This window comes from Rhinoderma darwinii, chromosome 3, assembly GCF_050947455.1.
Source record: "Rhinoderma darwinii isolate aRhiDar2 chromosome 3, aRhiDar2.hap1, whole genome shotgun sequence".
In the NCBI taxonomy this organism is placed as follows: Eukaryota; Metazoa; Chordata; class Amphibia; order Anura; family Rhinodermatidae; genus Rhinoderma; species Rhinoderma darwinii.
In genome coordinates this window covers 111,558,740-111,579,329 of record NC_134689.1, presented here as the reverse complement: position 1 = coordinate 111,579,329, position 20,590 = coordinate 111,558,740, and positions in this window count along the sequence as shown.

Sequence of the window (20,590 nt, the reverse complement as noted above, 5' to 3'; positions counted from 1 at the left end):
ATTTGATCCCTTGCTGATTTTGTAAGTTTGCCCACTGTCAAAGACATGAACAGTCTAGAATTTTTAGGCTAGGTTAATTTTACCAGTGAGAGATAGATTAAATTAAAAAAAAAAAAAGAAAATCACATAGTCAAAATTATATATATTTATTTGCATTGTGCACAGAGAAATAAGTATTTGATCCCCTACCAACCATTAAGAGTTCAGCCTCCTCCAGACCAGTTACACGCTCCAAATCAACTTGGTGCCTGCATTAAAGACAGCTGTCTTAAATGGTCGCCTGTATAAAAGACTCCTGTCCACAGACTCAATTAATCAGTCTGACTCTAACCTCTACAACATGGGCAAGACCAAAGAGCTTTCTAAGAATGTCAGGGACAAGATCATAGACCTGCACAAGGCTGGAATGGGCTACAAAACCATAAGTAAGACGCTGGGTGAGAAGGAGACAACTGTTGGTGCAATAGTAAGAAAATGGAAGACATACAAAATGACTGTCAATCGACATCGATCTGGGGCTCCATGCAAAATCTCACCTCGTGGGGTATCCTTGATCCTGAGGAAGGTGAGAGCTCAGCCGAAAACTACATGGGGGGAACTTGTTAATGATCTCAAGGCAGCTGGGACCACAGTCACCAAGAAAGCCATTGGTAACACATTACGCCGTAATGGATTAAAATCCTGCAGTGCCCGCAAGGTCCCCCTGCTCAAGAAGGCACATGTACAGGCCCGTCTGAAGTTTGCAAATGAACATCTGGATGATTTTGAGAGTGATTGGGAGAAGGTGCTGTGGTCAGATGAGACTAAAATTCAGCTCTTTGGCATTAACTCAACTCGCCGTGTTTGGAGGAAAAGAAATGCTGCCTATGACCCAAAGAACACCGTCCCCACTGTCAAGCATGGAGGTGGAAACATTACATTTTGGGGGTGTTTCTCTGCTAAGGGCACAGGACTACTTCACCGCATCAATGCGAGAATGGATGGCATGTACCGTCAAATCCTGAGTGACAACCTCCTTCCCTCTGAAGATCCGAGTTGCCAAGCGACAGCCTCGAAATCTTAATGATTTACAGATGATCTGCAAACCTCATTATCAACTACAAAAAACGTCTGACTGCTGTGCTTGCCAATAAGGGTTTTGCCACCAAGTATTAAGTCTTGTTTGCCAAAGGGATCAAATACTTATTTCTCTGTGCACAATGCAAATAAATATATATAATTTTGACTATGTGATCTTTTTTTTATATAATCAATCTCTCACTGGTAAAATTAACCTAACCTAAAAATTCTAGACTGTTCATGTCTTTGACAGTGGGCAAACTTACAAAATCAGCAAGGGATCAAATACTTATTTCCTTCACTGTATAATGACTCTTTGTTTTCTGTCTCTTAACCAATTCTTTTCCTCTTAACATACATGTCCCTGCCTCTGTAGCTTCAATACAAGGGTGTTGTGTGGTACAGTATCAAATGCTTTTGCAAAATCCAAATAAATCACATCAGCCACATTACCAACATCCAGGTTTGCACTTACCTCCGGATAGGAACCGAGCATGTTTGTTAAGCATGATCTATTTTTTGTGCTCCATAAAAATTGCTTAGATTATTTACTGCCATGTAAATCATATCTTAGAATACCTTCAAATATTTTACATGCTATAGGTATCAGACCGTGGCGTATCTACCCCTATAGCAGCCGTAGCGGCTGATACGGGGCCCGCAGCAAGAGGGAGGCCAGTGCCACCCGCCGGCACAGCCCCCCCATGGCCGGAGGCTCCGCTAGCAGCCGCTATGGCTTCTACAGCGCGATGCCACTGAAGGGGTTGTTCCTACAAAAGACATGCATCTCCTATCCACAGGATAGGGGATACATGTGTGATCGCTGGGACGCCCAGCGATAAAGAGAACGGGGGACCGACAGTCCCCCGAAGTTCTCCATGACAAACCTCGGACTTCTGGGGTCTGTCTGCAGCTCCATTGAAATGACTTGCACACCGGTCGCGCTGGTGCGCATGCGTGATTAGCGCTTCTTTCATTTTTATTGAACTGCGCAGACGCCGGAAGTCCGAGGTTTGTCATGGAGAACTTCGGGGGACTTTCGGTCCCCCGTTCTCCTTATCGCTGCCAGCGATTAGACATGTATCCCCTATGCATGTCTTTTGTAGGACAAACTATAGGCCGTTTTTTTTTTTGGGGGGGCTATATGGCGTTATCTACAGGGGGGGGTCTGTATGGCGTTATCTACAGGGGGGGTTCTGTATAGTGTTATCTACAGGGGGGTCTGTATGGCGTTATTTACAGGGGGTCTGTATGGCGTTATTTACAGGGGGTCTGTATGGCGTTATTTACAGGGGGTCTGTATGGCGTTATCTACAGGGGGGACTCTGTATGGCGTAATCTACAGGGGGGGTCTGTATGGCGTTATCTACAGGGGGGGTCTGTATGGCGTTATCTACAGGGGGGCTGTATGGTGTTATCTACAGGGAGGATTTGGGACTGTAAGACGTTATCTACAGTGGGGCTGTATGGCATTATCTTCAGGGGGCTGTATGGCGTTATCTACAGGGGGCTGTATGGTGTTATCTACAGGGGGCTGTATGGCGTTATCTACAGGGGGGCTGTATGGCATTATCTACGGGGGGCTGTATGGCGTTATCTACAGGTGGGCTGTATGGCATTATCTACAGGGGGGCTGTATGGCATTACCTACAGGGGGCTGTATGGAGTTATCTACAGGGGGCTGTATGGCATTATCTACAGGGGGGCTTATGGCGTTATCTACAGAGAGGCTGTATGGCGTTATTTACAGGGGGATTTGGGACTGTAAGGCGTTATCTACAGGGGGGGTGTAAAGCGTTATCTACAGGGGGCTGTGTATGGTGCCAACTATAGGGGGGCGCTGTGTAGTGGAATCTATAGGGAGGCACTATCTACAAGGGGGGGTTTGTGATACCCAGCGGAGGGGGGACCCCAGTCAAAAGTTTGCTATCGGGCCCAGTCTTTCCTAGTTAAGCCCTGGTGTCAGGCTTAGCGGATGGTAGTTATCTAGTTTTACCTTTTACCCTGGTACAACATCAGCTATTCTCCAGTCCTGTGGCACTGATCCTGTTACAAGGGAGTCCAAACGGTCTATCAATTACCAATCTCAAATCCTGTGATAAACGTGGATGAATGCCGTCTGGGTTGGGGTCTTTAACAATATTTCATTTGCTCAGACGCAGCTTCTCTAGTGTTGCGTAGTTAATATTGGGTGGATAACATTGATACTGTCCCCCTGAATGATATATGGCACTGGCAGCCCATCTGTGAAAAGTACATGTTTAAAATCTGACTTTTCTTTGTTCTCTACAATTAAATTTCCACGCTCATCTTTTAAAGGGGCTGTAGCGTCCATGGCTGCGGACTGCCGGGATTACTTACCCCCCCCCCTTGGATCTGTGAGCGCTGGCCCGCATCTCCTCGCCAGGAGACGCCAGCACTCACTTCCGCTCCAGGCCGCTGTGTCCTGTAGGGTGTGCACGCACGCTCGTGCCCGGCCTTAAAGGGAGTCATGGGAATCATCATTAATTAGCCCATGATCACACTGGACTATAAGAAGGGCCCTGCCCCTTTGCTTATTGCCTGAGCATTGTTAGTATTCCCATGTCAGTCTTGCAAATGGTCCCTTAGTGTTATCCTTTTCCCGTTGTTACCTGTGCCCTGCTTCCTGTATCCTGTATCCTGTATCCCGTGCTGTGTCCGTGTTCCTGAGACTGTTAGTATTTGGAGTCGTGTCCTACTGCACCTGCTGTCATCCGCCACGTCTGACGCAACCTATTGCACCCGTTGTCATCCGCCACGTCTGGTGCAACCTACTATACCCGTTGTCATCCACCATGTCTGGCACAACCTACTTCACCCGTTGTCATCCGCCACATCTGGCACAACCTACTACCATTCGTGCCAGAGCCCCTGCCAGCATCTGGACTATTTCAGGTACCCTGGTGCTATGAACTCGTATAGACTTTTGCATAGACTGTGACTTGGTCAGCTGCCTCTCTGCTACGGCAGAGCAGCCTAGTGGGTGCACATACCCCTAGATCGTGACAGTACGCTCAGGTCATGGACCCCGCTGGTCAACCCGAGACCTTGACGACACAAGCCATGCTGGCAGAGATGCAAGACCTTCAGTCACGGCAAGATCAACTCCTCCTGTCAGTGAATGCCATTGCACATCAGCTGGTTACTCAAGCCACAGTTGTCACCGCACCTATTACTGCTATTCCACCTGCTACACCTCCTATCAGTACCAGTGCTGACCCCCTATGCTCCCTGCGGCTACCTCCTCGCTATGACGGAGACACGAGGTCCTACAGGGGATTTCTGAATCAGTGCCAGATCCACTTCAGACTACATGCCAGGGCCTTCTCCTCTGATGACGCTAGGATCGCCTTCATAAACTCGCTCCTTACTGGCAAAGCCCTGGCATGGGCAAATCTTCTTTGGGAACATCAGGGACCAGAGACACCCAAGTGCTCCCGGACCTCCAAATCTGGTATTATGTCCTGTCTATTAGATAACACCAGATCCAACAAAGCATCTCCTCTGTTTTGTTCATCTACCAGCTAATTTAAATAATTGTCTCAAATTGTGGATATTTTTGTTTTTTACTTTTAGCACATCCAGTGGCCTCTATGTCCCAAGTAATGTCAGAATAGCCTTTTCTGTTTGTTGCAATGTTCTATATTTTGCCTGTTCAGCTATGTTCGTTGACTTATAACAATTACTCCAATTAGTAATTTAAAGTTATTGCCCGCTCCATGGATATTTACTCATAAAGTCTCCACACTGTCATACACTCCCCCAATGTATTCATTCAGCACTGGTCTTAGGCTCGACTTTTACAAAAAGACATATCCCTCAGCCTATTTAAGCTAAACACAGTGTAGCTTTCCACATTATTGACCCAGTCTTCTCTCTCATACAGCCAGGTTTCTGTTGACCACTACTTCATACATAATACATAACCCTTGCTCATCAGTAGAACCTCCAATTTATTAATTTTCATTTTCAAGACTTCTTGCATTTGCCAGCTTACATTTGATATTACCAACATTATTACTTTTTCTAGGTCTACATTTATTTTTAGTCAAATTCATATTGCCTTGATAACCCCTACTTCCACTAAATCCCCATTAAGACTTGCTGTCTCCCCTTCCCTATCTAATCTATCTTACCCCATTTTTGTATCACCATCTACCCTTCCTCCTCCAAACATCTAACCGATTTTTCTCCTACCACAGCTGCAACCTACCCATTTAGGTTTCAGCCTGTCTCTACGATAGGGCCTGCAGCTGACAGAGAAGTCAGCCCAGTTCCCCACAAAAAACGAAATCCTAAGTAAATAGCTATGAAGTAAACTGGTTGAAGACACATGACATGTGTGCTCGTCTTGAGTGGCAGGACGTTGCCGTATCATGACGAGCATACACGTCCTGCTGATCGCACGGGCATAGCAAGTCTGCCCATAACATCAGGACTGGGGCAATGGCTGTAATGTACAGCCGCAGCCACGCTCTAATGGCGGAGATCAGAGAAACCTCTGATCTCCGCAGTTAACGCCTTAAATGCTGCAATGATAGCTGATCGCGTCATTCAAATGGAAAAAAGGGAGGGTTAATACCTGTGATGCGATAAAGGGACATACCTTTTAAAGGCAGACAGCCATTGTCCATTGAAGGACCCCAGGACGGTCTGACCATTTTTCTTGTCGTTAGGGAATACTTTGGTATGTCCTTACAACTGCCTGTGTATTGTCAGTACACAGGCTAATGTACTGGCATATAGATATATGCCAGTATATTATAGTTGAAAAATAAAAATCTAATAAAAATCCCTCTATTAGATTTATGAAAAAAGTAAAATTAGTAAAAAAAAAAGTAATGTTATATAAAAAAAATTGTAGAGAAATACACACAAATGCAATTTTTTTTACAATAAATAAACTTTATTAAATAAGTTTAAAAACATAAAATAATATACACATATTTGGTCATGACCATAGCAATCTGCACAGCACATTTATAGGATCAATTTTAATGGTTGATGCTGTAAAAAATGTCAAATAAAAAACTGCAACGGAACTGCTTTTTTCTGCATTTTTTGCCAAAATAAAAATTCATGTAAATTAAGCGATAATGTACCAAAAAATGGAACCTCCATAAAGTACAAATTGCAAAAAACAAGGTTTTGTACAGCTACGTCAAACAATGTCAAATTTCAGGATATTGGCACAGAGTGGGATCCAAAAAAATGTCCCTTCAGGTGGAATTTGGGAGCAATAACATATCTGGGAATAGTTATATCATTTTGAACATGCATTTTTGAAATCCTAAAGAAAATTAAGCTTATGGATAAAATGCAAGAAAAAAATGAAATAACTAATCTTGTAAAAAAAATGTCACTGACCCCATAAACACGACAAAATCCAAAATGCTGTGTATGTATGCTTCCTCATATTTTGCTATTGACCTTAAACTATCATCTGGCTGCAGCAAAACAACGTGTGTGAATTCAGCTTCACACATAGGGTGGGAGATTTATCAAAACTAGTGCTAAGGAAAAGTGGAGTAGTTGCTCTCAAACTTTTTGCCTTCTTACACTGCCTTCGCCACTTTTGTGGAAAGGGACGAGATGATGCAAAAAAGGGCAAGGCCACAACGGACTGACAAATTTATTATAATCTACGCCAGGAAATTGGCGTAGATTTCACTCTGCGTGGCGTAGCAAGGCAGAGGCCAGTGCCAGGCACCGTGCCTTGCCCCCTCATAAGACTATCCCCCTACCCCCGAAACAGACAATAAAATAAAAAAAATGAATGCTTACCTCACCGCTTCTCTTCTCCCCTCCGGGTACCCTCAGGCTCCCTCAGCATGTTGTGGCTAATACAATGACAGCTAACCATAACTTACATAATATCACTACATAGTTACTGAATAAAACCACCACACCATGACCACTTGTTAAAACTGCATAGTGACTGAATAATACCAACTTACTATTACTAAATAATATCCACTATACAAAGACCAATACTATCGCCATAGTAACCATATAGTGGTAGATACCAGTCCTACACGATGAGCTGCTGTGTCTACTGCCTGCTGCCCGGAGCAGGTGGCACAATGCAGTGACTAAAACAGCATGTGGCCTACCAAAATCAGTGGTAGGACAGGGAGTCAATGGCTCCCTGCTTTGTCATAGTAAACTAAGCGGCACATGGGGGCCTAGGGCTGGCAGGTCCCCTTCCACTCCAGAGCCAGTTGCGGTCACCCCTTCCCCTGTGCCTATGATTGTTACACTCCTGTTCTGTGTATTTCATACTAAAACACAATTAAGACTTAACTTAGTTATAACGGTTTCTGGAAAAGCTGGGTGCTGACCAATATGACTCACTACAGTTTCTACAAGGGCTGTTACTTAGCTGTTCCAGAATTGCCTAGTTTTGAAACGATACAGTATAACCCTAGCGCATGAATTGGAACAACTTACGGTAGTTATCAGTTATAGGTATAAAATGTATCTTTTTCATTATTGTTAAATGGCCTTTATTGTCTTTTTCAGAGTTCAAAATGTGTAGCGTTATATCATGATGGACTAGTAAAACTGGAAAAAAATATACCTGGCATAGAAAAACTAATAAAAATCTTGAAAAAAATTAAGTCAGAAGAGCATGGGGTGAGTTGATTGTAAATTTCTTTATATAACATGTCCAAACTAAGGCTGCGTTCACATCTGCGTCAGAGCTCTTTCCCACGTTCCATCAAGATTTTCTGTTTGTGTAAGTCAGGGCTCCGTTCCGAAACGGAACGTCGGAACGGAGCCCTGACGCAGATGAGAACTCAGCCTAAAAGAATCAATTATTTATCAAGCACTACAAATCTTAAGTACTCTTTAAGGTGTGTTCAGACGTCACGGTCAATTTGCTTTTTTTTTCTGCGATTTTCCCAAAATCGTAGCAAAATGGCATGTTTTTTTTTAAGGCTAAAAATTCAAATAGACCGCGACATGTGAACACATCCTCTATTTTAGACTGAGCAGTCCTAGGACCCATTGAATTGATTTACTTTCTGGCCCACTGACAGTTTTTGACATTCTGCTAGTCAATCACATGTGTGCCTAGAGTTCGACCCTGCTTAGCATTATCTACACTTAATATATGGTCATAACTAGTAATGACTAGGATAGACAGCAACATTATAGAGTGACCCACATCACTGCTATAAGATGTCAAAACATAGGTGCTTTAATTGGATAAAGTTCTCCTTTGGATTTAGGGTCTTACTGAATATAGAATCAACCCATAGTAGGAAGGGTCTTTTCAATTCCAGGCAACTTTGTCATGCAACATGTTTTTTCTTATGTCAAAATTATGTTTTTTCCAGAAGTGAGCAAAAGTCTCAAGACTATTATGTGATAAAAATGTTGTACAAGACTTCCATTAAAAAGAATGGTGGGCCAACTTCTACAAGAAGCAGTTGTGTTGCATTAAATTGCAAACTGTGCAACTTAATCATTCCTTTAGATGCTTCTGTAATGCAACATTGACAAAGTCCTTTTGTAGCCCTAGGCTTAAGATTAATTTTAGAATATTATAAAGAATATACACATGGAAATATAATGGTAATGACAGCCTGACAGCTAAGTAATGGAGCCCAATTGAGATTTCTATTCCAATTTTTTGAATATTGGATTTACTGAGAAAACACCATATGGAACTTGTTTTAACAACCTTCTAATTCAGTGTTAAGATATAATGGCTAGGTACTGTCGATGTCACACAAGCAGGAGATAAACACCAGGAGCATGATCACATGATTACATGTGAGACTGGCTTCCTAAGCATTTTGGCTACAGACAGTACACTGGTAAATTACTAATCTAACTGTATTTAAACCATCTGCACACAATTTTGAATAACCAGAAATCCCCTAAAGGTTATGTATACCGTTGCAATCATTTTTCATATAAGATTTATAAAAATAAAACAACTTTGCAAATAATAAAAATATCCTACCATTTTGCGTCTACAGCTCCTATGCAGACTTATATTTTTGACAAACAAATCCCGTATAGTCTGATTCTGCAGTTATACTCTTTTGCTTTTCTCCCTTACTTATTGCTAATTTACTAAAAAAAATAATTTTAAAGGTGGAATGTATGGAAAAAAGTCTATGTAAAAGTAATGTAACAGTTTGTAGCTGTGATCAGGCATATAAAAGAAAGTCAACAGTTAGGGTATGTTCACACGCAGTGAGAAAAAACATCTGAAAATATGGAGCTGTTTTCAGACGTTTTTTTAACAACTCGCGTTTTTTGCTGCGTTTTTTACGTCCGTTTTTGGAGTTGTTTTGTCAATGGAGTCAATGAAAAACGCCTCCAAAAACATCTCAAGACGTGTCCTGCACTTCTTTTGACGAGCTGTCATTTTACGTGCCATATTTTGACAGACACGCGTAAAATAAAGGCTCATGGGAACAGAACATCGTAATTCCCATTGAAAGCAAAGGGCAGATGTTTTTAGGCGTATTAGTGGCATTGTGCCATAATTCGAGGCGTAAAACACCGAGTTACGCCTGAAAAAGGTGCGTGTGAACATACCCTTATAATTCTGTATATTTTTCTTCGAACAGTAGGAAAAGCGTCTTCCTTTCTTTTCTTACTTCCTTCCTTGCCCTTTCTTTTTTTAAATGTGAGAACCTAGTAATAAATAGAAGTGATAATAAAAAACTGTACTAATTTAACTGTAATCCGATATATGTAACTGGTGAGGCAGTTTTCATGATAAATCTGTATCTTTGTTTCAGAGAGAATTTAAAACTGAAAAGAATTATCCTAAAGCATTTTTTGGGAAGCTGAAAATGTTTTTATCAAATCTCGGTAGAAACTGCACATAATTATAAACCATCATATGGCAAGTTAAGCACAGATATGGCAAGTTAAGCACAGATACTCCAATGACACAAATTTTAATAGGTATCAGTTTTGTAAGATATCTTTAGAGGACAATATCAATTAATGTTTATCTTGAAATGACCTTATGGTCCTTCAGTTGTGTCAAGAATTTTACTTCATTGCTCATGGACTTTGTAAAGTCTACTTGACCCATTACTACAGAAGAAAAAGTGGAGAAAGAGGCAACTTAATTTATTTTATTTATTATGAATTGTTATTTTTATATAAGTGATCTCTGGAATTGGTAAACTGGTAAGTGGCTACACTTTTATAGATGTGGTGAGTCTAACTGAATGATATAAAAACTTAGCAACCTACAAACAGCAGAGCTTAGTTTCCCATTTATTATCATCATGATATTATTATTTTATTATTTGTGGTTTTGCAAAGGACTGAAGGGAGGTTCTTCAAACAAATGTATTTGATCATAGGACAACCACTGTACTCTGGCTAATAGATGGTGACTCTCGTCATAAAAGAGGTTCCTCACTCATGACGAGAGTCACCATCTATTAGCCAGAGTGGAGCCTGGAGGACTTAGCGCGGCCATGTATTACATGATTGCCCATTCAGCCACCTGCTGATACCCGTAGCAATAACAGCTCATTGCCGGGTTTGTCAGATGTGCAGTAATCAAGAGGTCCTTATTTAGAGACAACCCCAGTCCAGCCGCGACCACCCCTTTTAATACAAAAACAAAATCTATTTTTATAACCTTAAATTAACACCGATTCATCATATTAAAGCTGTTTAATAATTTTAATAGAGAGTATAATTCATTAACAAGAACTCCCATCCTTTCCTTAACATAACTTGGGAGGTGTGTAATAGACTCTCCTACACTTCTTCAGAGCAATTGTCACTTCCAGACCCTCCAACCCAGGAATAAAGAAAAAGTGAACCCTCCTAGATGGAGACATTAATGCAAAGTGTGATGGTCGTTATTTTTTTTAATTTCTTAATTAGCAGCCCAACCTTCATGTATAATAAATATGCAGAAGAATTTGCTCAAGCTACATATCAGAACACAAAAGCTATGTGTGTTGTCTGCTGGGGTACATGTTTTAAGTCACTATTTTATATATATATATATATATATATATATATATATTTAGTGTTTTTTTATGGAAAGTTGTGTAATTTAAATATTGATTATTAATATATTATAGTTTAAAATATAATAAATAATTTTGTTTCAAGTGTGGATTCTTCTTTTTTCTTTGGGAGATGAAAGTGATATATACTTACATATACACACGTAAAAGCACAATTACACTACTTTGCAATTTACTGGCACAGTACACAGTTTAGATCAGGGGTATCAAACTCGGGCGGGTAAGTGGGCCACATAAAAAAAATGGGAAGTTGACGGGCCGCATTACTTTCAAATTTTATACAATACAAAATTATTGTTAATCAATTAGTTATTTGAACTACTATAACACTATTTTACTATAATAATAATAATAATAATAATAATAATAATAATAATACATTACTATAATAATACTGCTAGGTTTAAAATTAGAGATATTTCTCCACATGCTTATTTCAACAATCCAGTTTTCCAGTTTAAGTGTCGCTGAATGCAGACCGGCAGCTCAGTTAGACACATTTGGCAGACAAACGTCAAGATTGTGAAGCCCCATTTTAGATAGTGCCACAGTTCCCTCAGTGGATGCTGCCGCAGTGCCCTCTGTGGATGCTGCCGCAGTGACCTCTGTAGATGCTGTCACAGTGCCCTCTGTAGATAATGCCACAGTGCCCTCTGTAGATAATGCAACACACCCCTAGATAATTCCACAGTGTCCTCTGTACATACTGCCACAGTGCCCTCTGTAGATGCTGCCACAGTGCCCTCTGTAGATGGTGCCACAGTTCCCTCTGTAGATGCTGCCACAGTGCCCTCTGTAGATGCTGCCACAGTGCCCTTTGTAGATGCTGCCACAGTGCCCTCTGTAGATGCTGCCAAAGTGCCCTCCGTAGATGCTGCCACAGTGCCCTCCGTAGATGCTGCCACAGTGCCCTCCGTAGATGCTGCCACAGTGCCCTCCGTAGATGCTGCCATAGTGCCCTCCGCAGATGCTGCCACAGTGCCTTTCGTAGATGCTGCCACAGTGCCCTCCGCAGATGCTGCCACAGTGATGTCAGGGGCTTGCCCAGAGCTGGAGTCCCGGAGCAGAGCCACTTCTAGCACTCTGCCTGGGATTCCAGCTCTGCTCCTGACATCACTGTCCATATATGGACAGAGATGTCAGGGGCAACCCCAGAGCTGGAGTCCCAGGCAGAGCGCTGGGACTCCAGCTGTGCTCCTGACATCACTCGGACTCCTGCTCTGGGGAAGCCCCTGACATTATTGTCGATGTATGGACAGCGATGTCAGATGCTTCCCCAGAGTCCCAGAGCAGAGCCTATACTAGCGCTCTGCCCGGGACTCCGGCTCTAGGGAAAACCCTGACACACTGTCCATATATGGACAGCAATGTCAGGGAATTCCACAGAGTCCCGGAGCAGAGCATATACTAGCACTCTGCACGGGACTCCGGCTCTGGGGAAGCCCCAGACATCACTGTTCATATATGGACAGCGATGTCAGGGAATTCCAGAGTCTCTGAGCAGAGCCTATACTAGCGGCTATGTGTCCCATGGGCCGCATGCGGCCCACAGGCCCCGTGCTTGAGGCCCCTGGTTTAGATTGACTCAACATGGACATAGAAGATAACCATGGAATGATCTGTACTATATTTACTTCTCCCAGTGGTTATGAAAATGTCACAAAAAATGTGTAATCACTATTGAAATTTAAATTTACAATGTTGGTAGGTTCACGTGGTGCCACGTTTGTAATGATTGCTTGAGCAGGCAAAACATATTTTATAAATTGTTTAAACAATTGGAATTTTAGATGGATTGTCTGGGATTAAAAAAAATAGATCTGCCTTTTTTCCCAAAAACACCGCCACTCTTGTCCATGAGCTATGTCTTGTATTGCAGCTCATTCTCAAGTGAATGTGACTGTGCTGCAATACCGTCATCCAATATCATATAATTTTACTCACCCTCTTTGAAGATTGGCTTGTGTGTCAGCACTTCCATGTTCATCCTCATTTATTCCAACCTAAAAAAGTATTGCCTTCAGCAATATTTACTATATTATCACATTGAAGTTTGAATATTCAAGTCATTTGTTACATATATGATGCTTGGTGCATATTTATAAGAACACAAGTAGATATGAACACCAAGACCGCTTTTGTCAGCATCCTCTCATGCACCAGAACTGGGACACACCATGACATTTTGTGTGTGCCTCCTCTTTACCAAGCATTGAGAAAAATTATGGGGCTCCAAACGTTGCAGCGCGGAAAAAAAAGCAGACCGATTTTTCTAATGCAGGACAACCCCTTCAAGGAATTATGTTTCAACTACTGCACATTTAAGGAACACTAAATCTAAAAATGAATACCAAAAGTAAACAGGAGATAAACGTGACCACATAGTTTGTCAGTCTTTAGGATTTTCCTTGTGTTCTTGTAAAAATCTTAGACAACACAGGGGTTCATTTCTTGCTGTTCTATTTTTGGCTGGCAAATGATGGAGGGGTGGGTCGTAGCAAAGGGGGTAGTATGTGTGTCCTATTGCAGACAGAACAATGGCGACTAAGCTTCATCTGCAGCCAGTTGTCTTACAGCCAGACACAGAAATGTGGGGAAGAGATGAGAAATGGCTGATCCTCTGGGACACAAAGAAAATAATTATTTTTATATTTCTTAGTATTAATTGCAATATGAGAAAATAGAATCAAAGATGAAAAAGAGATTAATGGAGAAACTGCGGGTATTTTTGTGAATTTTTTGTATTTAGTATTCCTTTAATGGTCTCCATTCTAGACTTCAAGAAGAATGTCAACTCTACTGTCCTCAAATATTTTTAAAATTTTATATTAGAGAAAAACCCAGTTGTGCTTGTCATAACGATAAATGCCTAGTTGTATTACAGCCAGACACAGCGCTGTGAGGATGAGATGAGAAATGGCTGATCCTCTGGGACACATAGAAAATAAATATTTTTATATTTCAAAGTTTTAATTGGAATATGAGAAAATAGAATCAAAAGGAGAAAAGGAGCTTAATGGAGAAATTGCTGATATTTTTGTGTATTTTTTGTGTTTAGTGTTTCTTTAATGGTCTTCATTCTAGACTTTAAGAAGAATGTCAACTCTATTGTCTTCAAATAGCTCCAAAATTTTATGTTAGTGAAAAACCTACCTAAGATAATAGCATGGTGTAAATGGACAAAACGATAAACATCTAACAAACATTTACAAAAATATTGGGAGCCATCTATTTCTGACTGCTGGTGTAAGATATAGTATAATTGAGTGAGAGCCATCAAAACTGGAGAGCTTTCCCCCTCAACCATGTCACGGAGCCTGTGAGATTTTTTGTCACAGGGCCAGAGGAAGGCGTTGTGAACACAACTTGTCACCAAGGGATTTGACGTGGGGTTAAACTGGGGAGTGGAGTCTAAGGAGACTCCTGGTCTTCAATTTTCAGGGATCTAATTTCGCTGTAGGGGAACCCCAGGTCGCTATCCCCAGAATAGTCTCCCTTGGTGACAGTCAACATAACAGGTGTAGAGACAGATATTGTGGTCAGGTATAGCAGAAGGTCAGGGCAGGCTACCAAGGTATCAAATGAGTCACATAGCTAATGGTCAGGGCAAGCGCCTATAGTTTGTAATGGGAAAGAAGGCAAACGGTCAGGGCAGGCGGCAGGCACAGAACGTCAATGCAAAGGCTGAAGTCAAAACATGGGAATGTCAATATATGAGAAAGCTAAGACTACTAGGAACTCAAGGAACACTAGATGAACCAAAATCGTCTGGCATAGAAAGAAGGAAACGGAGGACCTTAAATAGCCAGGAAAAGCTGGATGTGAATTTTGGCGCGCGCTAGGACCCAGGCGCCAAGCCAGAAAGAGAGAAGCATAGGCGTGGAAAGCCACTCAGAGCAGATGAGCTGTGCTGGTCAGGAAGCCGCCGAGAGCCGGTAAGTAAACGGCAGCTGTGACAGTCCTTATGCCCCCTCTTTTTAGGCTTGTTGGAAAACACGTGGTAAAATTACACAAGGAGAGATAGAGCGTGAAAAGAATTAGAGATTTTGAGAGACTGAGGAATTCGAAGTATGTAAGTGACAGGATTGATTTGTCTCAAAATAACAAAAATGACCCAAGAAGCGAGCCAAAATAAAACATTCTCAAATGGATGTGCTTGAAATGGAACTCTGCGCTTCTTGTTTGCATTTTTCTTGAAGCGAGCTACAGTTTAGTAATAAACTACTTGGCCTTCTGCCAATTGCATGAAAAGTGGGAATGAGAAATATTAGCTGCTGGAACTTTAGACAGGGTTGGACCTGGTAGAGGAACTCCAGGATGTTGTCCATAAACCAGGAAGAAAGGAGAAGATTGTGTGGATTTCCTAGTATGGTTGTTGTAAGCAAATTCTGCCGACAGCATGGGATTGGTCCAGTTATCTTGCAGAGGAGAGGCAAAATTCCTTAGAAAGTTCTCTAATACCAGGTTGATCCGTTCCACTTGTCCGTTAGAGGATGGTAGGTAGAGAAATAAATCCAACTTAACTTGAAGTAAATTGTAAAGTGCCCTCCAGAATCTTGAAGTGAAGTGTATTTCTCTGTCGAATACAGTATGCATAGGAAGTCGGTGCAAGCACAAAATGTGTTTGACAAAGAGAGTAGTCAGATGTATAGCTGAAGGGAGACCAAGGCGGGTCAGGTACTGGCAAAGTATGAAGCAAACCAGCAGGTCTTTAGTGGGAAACTTTATTTTAAGCACAGTTAGTGCATGCAGCAACATAATCTTTAATGTCCTGGGACGGAGAAGGCCATCAGTAAAGACGGGACACAAGATCAAGTGTTTCCAGGATGCCAGGATGTCCAGAGATTTTGGAGAATTTACCCCAATGGAGAACCAGTTTACGTAGACCAGGAGGAATAAAAGCCTTTGCAGGAAGAATATTGAGAATTTTCACAGGTGCCACTGATAAAATACGACAGGGATCAATGATAAATTAAAGTTCAGGATCTTGATCTGCAGGGTCAAATGAACGAGATAAGCCATTGGTATTCATGTTTTTGTATGCTGGACGATAATGAAGAGAGAACGTAAATCGTGAAATGGACAAGGCCCAATGTGCTTGATGAGGGTTAAGACAATGTGCCATTTGCAGATACGATAAGTTTTTATGGTCTATATAAATAGTGATAGGATACTGTGCTCCTTTCAGTAAATGTCTCCATTCTTCTAGAGCCAATTTAATAGCCAAAATTGTGCGTTCTCCGATGCCATACTTTTTCTTGGCAGGAGAGAAGGCCTTGGAAAAAAATCCACAGGAGAAAGTTTTCCCATTATCTTTTTTCTGATAACGGACTGCGCCTAATCTGGTAGCACGGAGGCTGTTTGAGTTTGAGAAATTCTGATTCTCCTTCAGGTATCCAAATTTTTGCATTGACCCCCTTTTTGATGAGAGCTGAGATGGGTGCCACCAGAGAAGAGAAATGAGGTGTAAACTGTCAATAGTAGTTGGCAAATCCTAAGAAACATTGTCCTTGGGGACTTGGTCACTAAAGTACTGTGGACAATTTAGCTGGATCCATTTGAAGTCCTTGATCAGAGATAATATATCCAAGGAAAGGCAGACAGGACCTCTCGAAGAGACATTTTTCAAGCTTGGCATAAAAATGACTCTCTCTTAGACGTTGCAGAACCAGACCTACTTGAATGTGATGGGTATAGTGATCTTGGGAGAAAACAAGTATATCATCCAAATAAACCACAACACAGCTGTTTAAAAAAGGTCACAGAAAATGTAATTAACTGGTTCTTGTGCTTTTTGGGATAAAAAATAGCTCCTTGTGTCGGGCGCTTCTGTGTAGCTGGTGCGTTGTTCATTACAGACCCATTGGATAAAATATGAATGATTTATTGAACATTGCGTGTATTTAAAAAACAATAAAAAGAGGTGACAGAGAATGTGCTGCAACGCGTTTCAACCTCGGGCTGAGGTCTTCGTCAGGCATATAAACTTTTTTTACTAAAACATGCATCTTAAATATCCGTGTCATATGGTTCACACCCGGGTCAGACTATTAGGGTCGGAGTTCAAAGAGGTGAGCGAGAATCGGCTTCATTCTAAGTGAGCTATTTTGGGTTCATTCAGCGGCACATATTTGTTTTGGATAAGGAGTTTATTATATGTTTTCTGGCATTTTTTTTTTTTAATTGTTTATTTATTAATGTATTTATCAGCAATATGTAAAGAAAGTATCTTTTGCCTTAAATTACAGAGTCCTCCAAGATTATGTATATTATTACTGGCAACATCATGTTGTATTCCACGGGTCCTTCTTGTGAGTTTTGTTTCTCCCTAAGGGTATGTTCACACGGCCTATTTACGGACGTAATTCGGGCGTTTTTGCCCCGAATTACGCCCGAAAATAGCGCCTCAATAGCGCTGACAAACATCTGCCCATTGAAAGCAATGGGCAGACGTTTGTCTGTTCACACGAGGCGTATATTTACGCGCCGCTGTCAAATGACGGCGCGTAAATAGACGCCCGCGTCAAAGAAGTGACCTGTCACTTCTTTGGCCGTAATTGGAGCCGTTCTTCATTCACTCCAATGAATAGCAGCGCCAATTACGGCCGTAATTGACGCGGCGTTCAAGCGCCTGCACATGCCGGTACGGCTGAAATTACGGGGAGGTTTTCAGGCTGAAACATCCCTGTAATTTCAGCCGTAACGGACGCCCTCGTGTGAACATACCCTAAATGTGTTGTAGTTTAATTTTGGTAACTTATTTTAGTGCCTCCTATTGAAGTTTCTTCTATCGGTTTCTCTTAGGACGTCATAGTTCCTCTTGGTATCAAAAGACCCAACCAGGAGAAGAACACGATAATGGGATTGTTACATTGTTTTAAAAATATATATTTTATTCTCTGGGAATCTTGTTGAATGTATCTTATATTTTTTCCCCCTTTCTTTTTTTATAATGAATTAGACTGAGTCTATTTTCTCATTGAGTCCATTTGGACTCAGGGATTCAAACTTGAAGATCCAGAATGATTCCCGTTTATTCAGTGTTTGTACTCTATTGTGTGTATTTATGTCTATCTGTTCGATATGGGAAATTCTGATATTTTTAAAGTTAGATTGATGTTACTGTAGCAAATGTCTAGATAGACTATGTTCGAGAAATCCCTTCTTGGCATTGAACCGGTGTCCATTGAGCCTGCTACGGAGTGTCTGAGTGGTTCTCCCTATGTACTGTAGCATGCATTCACATTTGATCATGTAGATCACATGATCAGAGTCACAGTTCATGTGTGAATAAATTGGAAATTTTTCTTTAGTTATGTTTGACATGATTTCTTTTTTTCCAGCCTTAATGCTTTGGCAGCATAGGCAGTTTTTTTTGGGCACATCCGAAGATCCCTATTGGTTTTTTGAAAAGGTGAGGAGTGGAGACATTGGTTTTGGCCCTTAATCTAGTCGGTGCTAGCATGTTTTTTATTGTTCTTCCACGGCGGAAGGTGATCCCTGGTTTTGATGGAATAATTTTGTTTAAGATTGGATCACTTTGAAGTATACCCCAGTGTTTGCATAGGGAACTTCTGATCACTTTGTGGTCACAATTATATGCTGTTAAAAAGTTACTGGAGTATTATCTACATGTAATATCCGTGCTAGAGTAGGTTTGGATTTTTCTTTCGCTTTTTCTTCAAGGCAGATGTCTTGTGTGATAGCCAGATTTTTTTGGTATGCATATTTAATCAAACTTGGTGGGTAACCGTTTTCTTCAAACCTTTCTTTTAAAATTTTTGACTGATCTATATATATTACTGTTGATGAACTATTTTTTATGATCCTTCTATATTGACTGTGTGGGATACTAGTGGTTCACCTTTTGTAGTGAGCACTCTTGAAGTTTAAAAAACTTTTAACTACATCTTTAAAATGAGTCTTCGTGATAAATTTATTTGATGTTTGACTGATTACCAGATCTAAAAATATAATTTCTTAATTTGATGTATTGGGGATAAATTGTATTCCCCATTCATTGGTGTTTAAATGATTTATGAAGTCATCAGCCTCTTCTTGAGTGCCGGCCCATATGAAGAATAGGTCATCAATAAACCTTCGGTAATACATTATATTTTTTGTGTATATGCAGTTGTTCTGTATATTCTGTTGCTCGAAGTGTCCCATAAATAGATTTGCATAGCTGGGTGCTACCCTTGTTTCCATTGCTGTGCCTCTATTTTGTTTGTATAGGTTAGTATTGTGTGTAAAAATATTATGGTTTAAAATGAAGGTTAACCCTTCTAATAAAAATGTGTTTTGTTCTTCTGGTAGCGTACAGTTTAGCTCTAAGAAATATTGGGTCACTCTTAAACCAAGTTTATGATCAATATTTGAATATAAGGATGTTACATCTAGTGTCATCAGCATATAGTTGTCCTTCCAAGTGTATTTTTGTAGATCCCTAATGAGACTTGTAGAGTCTTTTAAAAAAGATGGTAATACTGTTACCAAACTTTGCAAATGCAAGTCAATGTAGTGTGATAATTGACTTGTTAAGGAATTAACCTTAACCTTAACAAGTCAATTATCAAATTACATTGAGTTTGAAACGCGTTGCAGCACATTCTCTGTCACCTCTTTTTATTGTTTTTTAAATATACGCAATGTTCAATAAATCATTCATATTTTATCCAATGGGTTTGTAATGAACAACGCACCAGCTACACAGAAACGCCCAACACAAGGATCTATTTTTTATCCCAAAAAGCACGTTTGAAGACCACGTCTAGGAAACTCCAACACAGGAGGCATACACCGTGGGTCCGCTCCAGAGGCTAGCACAGTTTACCGGAAAGTTCACCAGATGAGCAATAAAGTCAAGTTGTGCTGATGATCCTGCACAACTACATCAGGTGAGTCGATTACAACTTCACTGTAATGACAGGGGGGTAGGGAAACAGACAGTGAGCCCTAATCTACCCACCACTCAGTCCCTGCCTACTTGCAGGCGCCTAGGCGACGGGGTACAACTGGGCGACGGTCCCTACACTCAGTAGGTGCACGACAGACAAACAGACAAGGGGACACAAGCAAAGGGAAATGGGGCAGTTGCCCACGGCAACACCGTGAGCAACAAGAGAGGTGAACGAGCAGAGTCAAACCAGGAGTGTACAAGGTACCAAACACAGAGCAGGAGAGTAGTCAGTAAGCCAGGGTCAGAATGAAGCAAGGTCAAATAGCTAGAAGCTGCAGCAAGGCCAGGAAACCACACGAGAAGAATCACAAGCAAAGGAGGAACAGGAAAGGCAGGTATAAATAGACAGAGGGCGGGAGCTAGCTCCGTCTGGCCAGGCTGTGATAGGTTCTCCCACTCCTAAGCCTGCCATCCTGAGTGGTGGAAGATGGAGTCAGTCTCAGAGACATAGAACCAGGTGCAGACTGATTACCCATGGGCGTATACACAGAAGTAGTGCCTGGCAGATCCTTTACATTCACCA